The 10,458-nt window shown below is 48.0% G+C and overlaps 1 long non-coding RNA gene across 1 annotated transcript; it reads right to left on the minus strand.

Annotated features, from left to right (window-relative positions):
* Window positions 1–4,057: 4,057 nt before the first annotated feature.
* Window positions 4,058–6,981, minus strand: LOC137205734 (uncharacterized). The gene is made up of 3 exons (XR_010934283.1): window positions 6,724–6,981; window positions 6,359–6,481; window positions 4,058–4,163 (listed from the first exon to the last, which is right to left on the minus strand). It is a non-coding gene; the product is annotated as an uncharacterized lncRNA (long non-coding RNA).
* Window positions 6,982–10,458: the final 3,477 nt, after the last annotated feature.

Consider the following 10,458-nt stretch of genomic DNA (forward strand, 5'->3'; position numbering starts at 1 on the left):
GGGCAGGGGGAGGGCGAAGAGAAGCTCTGACTTCTGCTGCATTTGGAGCTTGGAGAATTAAGCCTGAGGCTCTTGGGAGCACAGAGTGGGAAGTGGAATCTACGTAGAGGAAAGCAGAACAGAGATGGAGAGGGAGACTGTTAGTTAGAACTCTTCTGGCTGCAAGTGATCGACACTTAAGCATAAAGGGTGTTACTGGTTTATGTGCCTGAACAGTCCGGAGTAGACGTCCCGCCGTGTCTGCCCCCAGCACCTGCGGCGCCATCAGCTTGGCCCCGCCTTTGTCCTCCAGCCCGTCTCTGGGGTGGTCATTTGGCCGAGCCCCTGCCCCCCCCATGTCGGCTTAATTCCTGAGCAGCTTCCTATGGGTGGTAGCCCCACTTTTCTCTCCCCCCTGCCCCTCCTAAGACAAGGATGTGTGGGTGAGACCCTCCAGCTCTGCTTTGACACAGGAAACTATTCAAGGAGAGCTCAAAACAGTGCAGGAAAGGTCTAAACACCACTTAATGTTAGCTTGAACAGGAAAAAAATTCAACTGATATTTAGTTCTTTAAAATCTGAACTTTTGGGCTTCCCTGGTGGCGCAGTGAGAGTTGAGAGTCCGCCTGCCTATGCAGGGGGCACGGATTCGTGCCCCCGTCCAGGAAGATCCCACATGCCGCGGAGTGGCTGGGCCCATGAGCCGTGGCCGCTGAGCCTGCGCGTCCGGAGCCTGTGCTCCGCAACGGGAGAGGCCACAACAGTGAGAGGCCCGCGTACCGCAAAGAATAAATAAATAAAATAAAATAAGCCTCCCTGCAATAATAGGGAGACTGGGGGCGGATGTGAGCCATGCAGCCTTCTGGAAGAATGACGCAGACACAGTCAGTGGAAAGGCCCTGAGGTGCGTGTGTGTCTGGTTGAGGCCGAGCAAGGACTCCAGCGAGGCTGGAGAGAGATAAAGGGCAGTGGAGGTAGTCAAAAGTGGCCAGATTCTAGATATGTAGTTGGAAGGCAGAACTAAGGGAATCTCTGGTGGTTTGAAGGTGGGATGTGGGAGAAGAGGAGTCAAGGAGGACCCCAAGTAACTGAGTGGCTGGAATAATAAAGAATTTAGAATGATGCTGCAGCATCAGGAAGAGGCCAGCTGTTCTCTCCTCTGTAGCCCACAGCCTCTGTGGACCTGTGCCCAGTGGTCTGGGTGGCATGCCTGTGCCAGAGTTATAGGGGTAAAGACAGAAGGCAGTATGACAAAACTATTTCACAGTGTACCAAGATATGGAAGCCAGCACCTCCTTTTATTTCCGTGAAGGAAAGTACACAATGCTTTGAACTTTTTATTTTGAAATACTTTTAGGCTTATAGAAGATAGTACAGAGTTTCCATACTGCACACAGCTCCCCCTACTGTTAACATGTGGCATAACCACAGCACAGCTACAAAAATAAGACACTAACTTTGGCACAATACTGCTAAAAACTGCAGACTTTACTCACATTTCCCGAGTTTTCCCCCTACTGTTGTTTTTGTGATACAGGATCCCTCCCTGTGTTTTGTTGTCATGTCTCCTTACTCTCCTCCAATCTGAGACAGTTTCTCGGTCTCCTTGGCAGTCGCCAGGCAGCTCTCTCCTTTCTCCTTGGGCCCCAGGTCTGGGCAGGAGTCTGGGGCCGGGGTGAAGCTCTGGCCGCCCACCCAGGGAGCCTGCCCAAGAGAGGAGCAGCCCAAGCTGGGTCTCTCCTTGGCCTGGGCCACTGCACTGGTCCGCAGCTCACTGGAGCTCCTAGCCCAGGGACCACCGATCCACTATCCCAGTGGACCACGGCCACTTCTGATCAACAGAGCTGGGCCTGGGAGGCAGCAAAATGTCCCCCTTGTGTTGCCTGTTTCCTCAACAGAGCACAGATGGTTAAGGAAAGGGTGGCCCCTCCTGAACTCTGTCAGGATCAAAACACTGACTCTGAAATTTGCCCTGAAGCTGAAGAACACTGCAGCCAGTAAGGAGAGGCCCGTCTGCTCCTCCGCGACCCTCCCACCCTCCTCACACCCTCGCCCCCTTTCGCCCGACCAGGGACCCAGACTTCCGCAGTGTGCAGCCAGATAGTGAGCTGCTGGAGGTACAGTTTGGAGTTAAGACCACAGTGATGCTGCTGGCACTGTTCAAGTCAGGAAGAGGCTGATGGCCCAGTTACCATGGCAACCAAAGTTTGCTTTCAGGGCAGCTGGTGTTCAGCACTTATTTGTTGTTTTTGTGTGTGGGGGGGTTGCACTTTAAAAAAAACTATTTTATTTTTGGCCGCGTTGGGTCTTCGTTGCTGCGTGCGGCTTTTCTCTAGTTGCGGCAAGTGGGGGCCACTCCTCGTTGCAGTGCATGGGCTTCTTATTGCGGTGTCTTCTCTTACTGTGGAGCACGGGCTCCAGGCGCACGGGCTTTAGGCTCGCGGGCTTCAGTAGTTGTGGTATGCGGGCTCAGTAGTTGTGGCGCACGGGCTTAGTTGCTCCGAGGCATGTGGGCTTTTCCCGGACCAGGGCTCAAATCCCTTGTCCCCTGCATTGGCAGGTGGATTCTTAACCACTGCTCCACCAGGGAAGCCCCGCGTATAGCACTTTTTTTTTTTTTTTTTTTTTGGCGGTACGCGGGCCTCTCACTGTTGTGGCCTCTCCCGTTGCGGAGCACAGGCTCTGGACGCGCAGGCTCAGCGGCCATGGCTCATGGGCCCAGCCGATCCGCGGCATGGATCTTCCCAGACCGGGGCACGAACCCGTGTCCCCTGCATCGGCAGGCGGACTCTCAACCACTATGCCACCAGGGAAGCCCGATAGCACTTTCTGATCACTTACTTTGTGCCCTCTCCTTGTGTGTGTGTGTGTGTTTAATTTATTTATTTTTGGCTGTGTTGGGTCTTCGATGCTGAGCGCAGGCTTTCTCTAGTCGCGTCCAGCGGGACTACTCTTCATTGAGGTGTGCAGGCTTCTCATTGCCGTGGCTTCTCTTGTTGTGGAGCACGGGCTCTAGGCGCGTGGGCTTCAGTAGTTGTGGCTCACGGGCTCAGTAGTTGTGGCTTGCGGCCTCTAGCGCGCAGGCTCAGTAGTTGTGGCGCATGGGCATAGTTGCTCCGCGGCATGTGGGATCTTCCCGGACCAGGGATCGAACCCGTGTCTCCTGCATTGGCAGGCAGATTCTTAACCACTGCACCACCAGGGAAGCCCTGCTCCTCTTTCAAAACCCAGCTCTGGTGTTTTCTCCATGATGCTTTATTGACCTCTCCTAGACTTCTTAACTCACGTAAATTGTCTTTCCTCTGATTTTGTACCTATTTCACATTTCTCTCTTTACTTTAATTGTTCAACACAGCTGTCTCTCTCGCTGGTCCCTGAGCTCCTGGAAGGCAGGGATTATGGATCATTTATTTGTATACTCCCCAAATTTACCATATGGTAAGTGCTTTGCAAATGTTTGTAGAGTTGAATTAAATTACATCTACATACAAGGGGTGTATCCTTGTTCAAACAGATTGAGTTTCTTTTCTGATGATTTCATTTTGGTATAAGTTTGCTTTCAGTTTAAATAATCAAAACATATTTGGATAAGTATTCTTTTTTTTTTTTTTTTTTTTTGTGGTATGCGGGCGTCTCACTGTTGTGGCCTCTCCCGTTGCGGAGCACAGGCTCCGGACGCGCAGGCTCAGCGACCATGGCTCACGGGCCCAGCCGCTCCGCGGGGCATATGGGATCTTCCTGGACCGGGGCACGAACCCGTATCCCCTGCATCGGCAGGCGGACTCTCAACCACTGCGCCACCAGGGAAGCCCATGGATAAGTATTCTTGAGTGGATCAAAAATAACTTTTAATATATTCCTAGTGTTGATACTTGCAAAAAATCGAAAAGATTTTTATTTGTATAAAAAAGATTTTTATTTGGGGCTTCCCTGGTGGCACAGTGGTTGAGAGTCTGCCTGCCGATGCAGGGGACATGGGTTTGTGCCCCGGTCCAGGAGGATCCCACATGCCGCGGAGCGGCGAGCCATGGCCGCTGAGCCTGCGCGTCCGGAGCCTGTGCTCCGCAACGGGAGAGGCCACAACAGTGAGACGCCCGCATACCGAAAAAAGATTTTAAAAAAGATTTTTATTTGTATCCAAATAAGAGAGTGAAGAAGGAAAGGAAATGCTCTTCATATTTTATCTGTAAGGAAAAAACACAATCTAGAAGTAGAAAAGTAAAGGTGACTTTCAGATCTAGTTTCTGGTTCATACACAAGAAGGAATTTAAACATTGGGAAGGCTGATTTGTCTAAAAGAACCTTTTTACTTTGGGTTTCGTAACTCAGCAATCTCACCTGGGGGCTCAGGTGAGCATACTGAGTTATGTGTGAAGACAGGAATAAGTTACTAAAAATTGTAGGTGGTTAATATTAACTTCCTTTTCTTTAATGAATAAACCCTGTCATCCAGGACTAATGGGTGAAACTCAGAGCAATTTCAACTAAACCAGGGCTCCACACACTTTCTGTAAAGGGCCAGATGGTACATGTTTTAGGCTTCATAGGACAAATGGTCTCCAGGGATTGAACCCTCACTCTTGGCAGTGAAAGTGCACAGTCCTAACCACTGGACCTCCAGGGAACCCCCTTTTTTTTTTGACAAATGGGCTCTGAAGCAACTACTCAAACCTTCATACACTAGAAATGTTAACTTTCTGAGAAATGTAGGAAAGTAAATTTGCTTCTTTTATTACTCAGAGATTTTATGTGGCTTATTGTATTGGTAAGGGTTCTCAGAGAAATAGAACCAATAGGATACGTATAGAGATGTATATAAGAGGAGACTTATTCCAGGAATTGGCTGACAGGGTTAGAGAGGCTGAGAAGTCCCACAATCTGCTGTCTGCAGGCTGGAGACCCAGGAAAGCCAGTGATGTAATCCAGTCTAAGGCCTGAGAATGAGGATGGCTGACATCCAAGGGCAGGAGAAGACTATGTTGCAGCTCAAGAAGAGAGCAAGAATTCTCCCTTCCCCACCTTTTTGTCCTCTTCAGGCCCTCAACCACGTTGGTGAGGGCCTCTGCTTTACTGAGTCCAGAATCAAATGCTAATCTCTTCTGGAAACACCCTCCCAGACACACCCAGAAATAATGTTGTGCCGGCAATCTGGGCATCCCTTAGCTCTGTCAAGTTGACGCATAAAATTAACCACACATCTACCATTAAAGTAACTTTTACTAAAAATAAAAATACGAATATATTTAAGACTAACCTTATTATTAAACTTATTCATGTTTAAAATACCCAGTGAGATAGAGTAGGGTGGTCTTTGAAAACTGCAAACCTGACTGTCTTACTCTCCAGGGCCCCGCATGGTTCACAGAATCGAGTGTCACTGTCTTTACCGTGGAGTATCAGCGAGGGTAGGCTGGATTATGCCACAGTAGGAAACGCACCCAGCAGAACTCGCTTGGGACAGCCAAGGTTTAGTTCTTACCCAGGCTCCACGTCCATCATGAGCTGGCCCCTCCAGGACCCTGGCTGACAGAGCTGCCGCCATCTTTAACACAGCCAGTCACTGAGGGGCTCTTTCAGCAAGATTGATTGCTCTAGTTCAGAAGAGACACACTCACTTTTGCTCATGAGTTATTGGCCAGAGATTGCTCCAGGACCACCCAATCCCCAGGGGGGAAGTACATCCCTCCCACACATCCGGGAAGGAATGTTCACAGAGCAGCGCTCACGACCGTCAGACGCGGGGTTCCAGATCCGTCATGGTATTTCTCCAGCTTCTTTTCCCATCTGTGACAGGACTAGTTTGTAAGAACATGATTAGGACTTTGTGTTTTGATCCTCTGTGTGTGTGTGTGTGTGTGTGTGTGTGTGTGTGTGTGTACAGGGATTGGGAGAAATTCTCTGGCAAGAGAGTGTAAAAAGGTTAGTTTAGAATGAAGCCGTTACCTTAATCACTGAACTACTTAAAGTTCTGGGTCAATAGTGTCAGAGGAACCAGCGGGGCCTTGGTGAGCCCATGCTGCCCTTCGTCTAGGGGGATACAGCTCTGCTCTACAGGGACAGCTTGGTGAATGGAGCGTGGGTAGACTGCAGCCTCGACTTGCTGTTTGGTCAGATACTTTTGTGCAGTGAGCAACCTGTACAACCCTACATGTAGGGCGACCTACTCATCCAGTTGAAAGTCCCATGACCTGGGAATACCCCCAGACCCAGGCCAGCAGGAATGGTTGGTCACCCTACCTGCATGGTAGCCCTGGGTACCAGGGTAGTAGTTCCTTATACTCAGAGGTCAGTTTGTCTATTCTACTAGGTTTCTCATTTATCTGGGCATAGCTAGCGTAATGAAAAGACCCTGGGTTTGAGTCCCAGCTCTGCTACTTACTAGCTTTGAGATCTTCGGTAGTTCCCCCGCTCTCCCGAGCCTCAGCTTTGCGTCCGTAAAATGGAGGAAGTTGATATCCACATCAGAAGGATGTGTTGAGCGGCTCCTTCAATGAGCTACAGCCTGTAAGGGAACCAGGGCAGCTTCTCAGGAAACGGTAGTTGATGGCACTGAGGAAGAAGGTACATTCCAGAGGACAAGAGATCCTTCCCAGCAGGAGGACTTGTGCAAACAGCTCACAGGCATTCATCAGGAACAGCTGTGAGCAGGCTAGGACTTTAACTCCACTTTACAAGTTAAAGAGCTGCGAACAAAAGAGTCAAGAGACAACGTTTAACCTGAGCTTTAAGCGGAGACCTCTGTACCTTCAGCTGCTTATCTCACTAGTTAATTCTTAGGTCTCCAGCGAGAAGTGGGGCTGTGAGCATCTTCCCAGCTCTCTGGAACCATAGGCTGTTTCTGTGCAGAACTGACCATCCAAACAGGGCAGTTTCCACATTGCAGAGTTGCCATTCATGGTGAGGATGTTTGAGCTTAAAGTTCGACATTTCGTGTATGTTACACACTCTTTTTTAGCCAGTGGTATTGCAAAGGTTAACTTCTGTGATAAACAGAGCATGTTAATGGCCACATGTGCACAGGCTTCATTGCCCCCTCCTCACCATTGCCCTCTCCCCTCTCCCCTCCTGCTACACAATTTCCTCGGGGTGATAAATAACCCTAACAAAGCCTGGAATCTGAGTATGCTTTGAGTAGCCTCCACATCTCCAACTCAAAACTGTGGGTTCATGGAAAGAACACTCAGCCTATGGCTTCTGTGCAGCGGCTCTGCAAGAAGAAGAGAACGGGTTCTTCAAGGCCAGCAGCCATGGATACTGTACTGCACAGTCACGATGCCTGCCCTGTCCACAGCCCCTGGGAAGGACAGTCTTTCCACACAAGCCATCACCACAGCTCAGTGGGCAGGTGTGAGCACCTGAACCTGGAGGAACGCAACTCCAGAGCGGCCAGCAAACACCCCGTGCACACACAGCTCCCCACTCCAAGTAAAAACTCAGCAGGAAAATCTTATTCACACAGTAGCAGAGTAAGCCACACCAGCGACCTGGTCCTTTCTCCTTACGCGTGAACGGGGTGGGGGATGACGCACTGTCCGTAGGAAGAGTCCCAGACCTCATCTGTCAGAAGGCTGACTCCCGTTTCCTCTCCAGCCCCTGACATCATAGCTTAGGTTGTAATTTCTCTTCCTGTTTCATCTGGCAGCTCTCTACTGTCAGCTTTCCATCTTCCAGAAGTGTGTTGAAATCTCTCATTCGTGATTTTCTCTCCCCTTTACAGCTCCTTCTCCGTCCCTTTTTTCTTTTCTGAACTTCCTTTTTTAAACTTCAATATCTTAATTTTAGGGGGGTCTCAAGTAACACGAGAAGCAAACTCTGCCTGATCTGTCATTTTGAACCAGAAGCCTGTAGATGTTTCTCTAAGCAGTGAGAACTGGTCAGCTAATGGAAAGTCTGCATCACAAATCCCACTTTCCATCTTTTGTTCAAACGGGGTATAAGTCATCCACGTTTACCGCATAGGGTGAGAATCTTTTACAATGTTATAGAATGGGCCAAATCAATCATGATGTAAACATGCCAACTCTGAGGACTTAAGATACGTTATTTCTTTTCTTTTTTAAAAATTTTTTAATTTTTGGCTGCATTGGGTCTTTGTTGCTGCATGCGGGCTTCCTCTAGTAGTGGCAAGCGGGGGCATCTCCTTGCGGTGGCTTCTCTTGTTGTGGAGCATGGGCTCTAGGCTCAGTAGTTGCGGCATGCAGGGCCTAGAGCGCAGGCTCAGTAATTGTGGTGCACGGGCTTAGTTGCTCCGCAGCATGTGGGATCTTCCTGGACCGGGGATCGAACCCATGTCCCCTGCATTGGCAGGCGGATTCTTAACGACTGCGCCACCAGGGAAGTCCAAGGTATGTTATTTCTGAATAAATCTTGCAAAGGAGTTCTGTAACTCATTAATAGTCCTTAATGAATGGTGTTGACTCTCCTTTACAACTTCTCCCACCCCTCTCAGTGGTGAAGCCATGAAACCAAATGCAAAAGCTTGGAACTTTGCAAGAAGAAATAGCAATTATATGAGATGCTGCTCTCAAAAGGTATGAAGGTATCAGCAACAATTGATAGCACTGTGGCTCTCTCAAGTTACTGATTAAGCATTAAAAATAGAAACATGGCTTGCCTACATTTCAAATGCTATCTCATTTCTCATCTGAATACAAACACTATCCTTCTGCGTATTCATAATGACGGGCACCTATACACTATCTCTCTCCTATGTAATAGCTAGTGATGGGTCAGGGATGGTGGGAAATCATAGAGGTTCTGAGCAGAGAGATCTATAGGGCTCCTGAGGAAGGGCACTTGAGTGGGGCTTTGCAAGGGGGGCAGGGGTTGCCCGCCCACTGCAATGAGGGTGGTCCTCAGGCTGCGGTAAGGAAAGGACCTGCTTCATCTCCAGATGCCAGGCTAGTCCTATTGCCAAGGGAAACATCACTCAGGACACATCTCCTGCCAAAAGTATCAACAACTGTAGTTCTCTCGCAAAGTTTAATTTATTCATTGCAGGATGTTCTTTTCCAGGAGTTTAAGCAGACAGCTCCCACCCTGGGCCTCATCTTCCACCACCCTCACCAGCCACCACCCCAGTCACTGCATAAAGAAGTCCTTTAGCTGGAGAAGTGTGGCTGCCAGTATGGCTGCTTCCTTAAGAGGGATCAGACCCCATTTTCAAGGTCCCAATATTCCTGGGACTTTGCCAACCCTTTGGAACAAAGAGATTCTTGTTTATTTCTAGAGATGATCTTAGGTGGCATTGGTCACGTGGGAAAACTCAGGTTGTTTGCTTGTCATGGGAAGCTTCTAAAAAAAGTAGTCTGGGTTTTTAGCACACGTAGATGGAAGCCAGGTCCCCAAATGTAGCTGATTTTAAACGCACTCTCAGAGTGGAAAGAACAGAGGCTTTGGCAGATACACTCACTGAAGCTGAGTGAGCCAGACACGTCTGGGGAAAACAGGGTTGGAATCAAGAGCGGTCAGAAAAATCAGTTGCCCTGGGAGGTGAACACAGGGAGCTCTGGATATATTTAAACTGTGAGTCACATGACTAGCCTCTACTTACGCAGTAGTAAAACATGTTTTCCTTTAAATGATTAAACTTAGTTGAACTTAGTACAAGAAAGATTTTTCGCTGTGAATGTTTTTCTACCAGGTTTAAAGAGTTTCAAGATGAGATTTGTTTTCTTAAAAAGAAAACTTATATCAATAGCTTCCAAACTAGACACATCTGTGGAATCAGAACACCCAAATGACACCAAATAATGTATTTGGCCCATCTCCTGCATCTGGATGGTTAAGACAGCACATCAAAAAAAGGTAAAAACAAAAATAAAGAGGAGTTACAAATACTTCCTTCGTCTCTTGATAATAAAACAAATGGATATAGACTTGAAGCCCATGTTTATTCCATTGTCTTGGGCATAAAGCTTTCAATGCCTACTCCTGAAGTGATAAAATAGTAAAATTTCAAGTCTATGGTAGGGAAAGTTTAGCCAAAATTTGATTTTAACAATTATTCTGCAATCCCATCTGGATTCAGGTTAATGTCAAGATGTGAGTTAAACCCAGGATGTTTGAGTTGTCTTGCTTTGGAAAGGTTAGATTTTTTTAAGTAAGTGAGGAAGGGAGAGAAAGAAGTCAAGTCTTAAAATGCAAAAGCACAACCAACAATAACACCACCGGGTTTGAATTAGACAGCTTCGGCCTTTTTCTTATTTGGAGGTTGGTTCACTTAAAAATAATAAACGTTTTTCTTTCTTTCTTTTTTACTATCCAATGACCAAAAGCTAGAATTAATTACGATCAGTACCTACTGGCTTTTTTCCTTGGGGAGAGAATGCTTTTTCTGTCTCCTTTCAAATTTTTTCTTTCCCCAAAGTAGTTACTTTTTTAATGAGGCTCGGCATTCAAGCACCAGATCTCCTTTGGGGCAGGAGGAGAGGGACGGGAAACCCAGGGCCCACCACTGCCTGCTGCCGGCTCCCTTGC

This window comes from Pseudorca crassidens, chromosome 14, assembly GCF_039906515.1.
Source record: "Pseudorca crassidens isolate mPseCra1 chromosome 14, mPseCra1.hap1, whole genome shotgun sequence".
Classification (NCBI taxonomy): Eukaryota; Metazoa; Chordata; class Mammalia; order Artiodactyla; family Delphinidae; genus Pseudorca; species Pseudorca crassidens.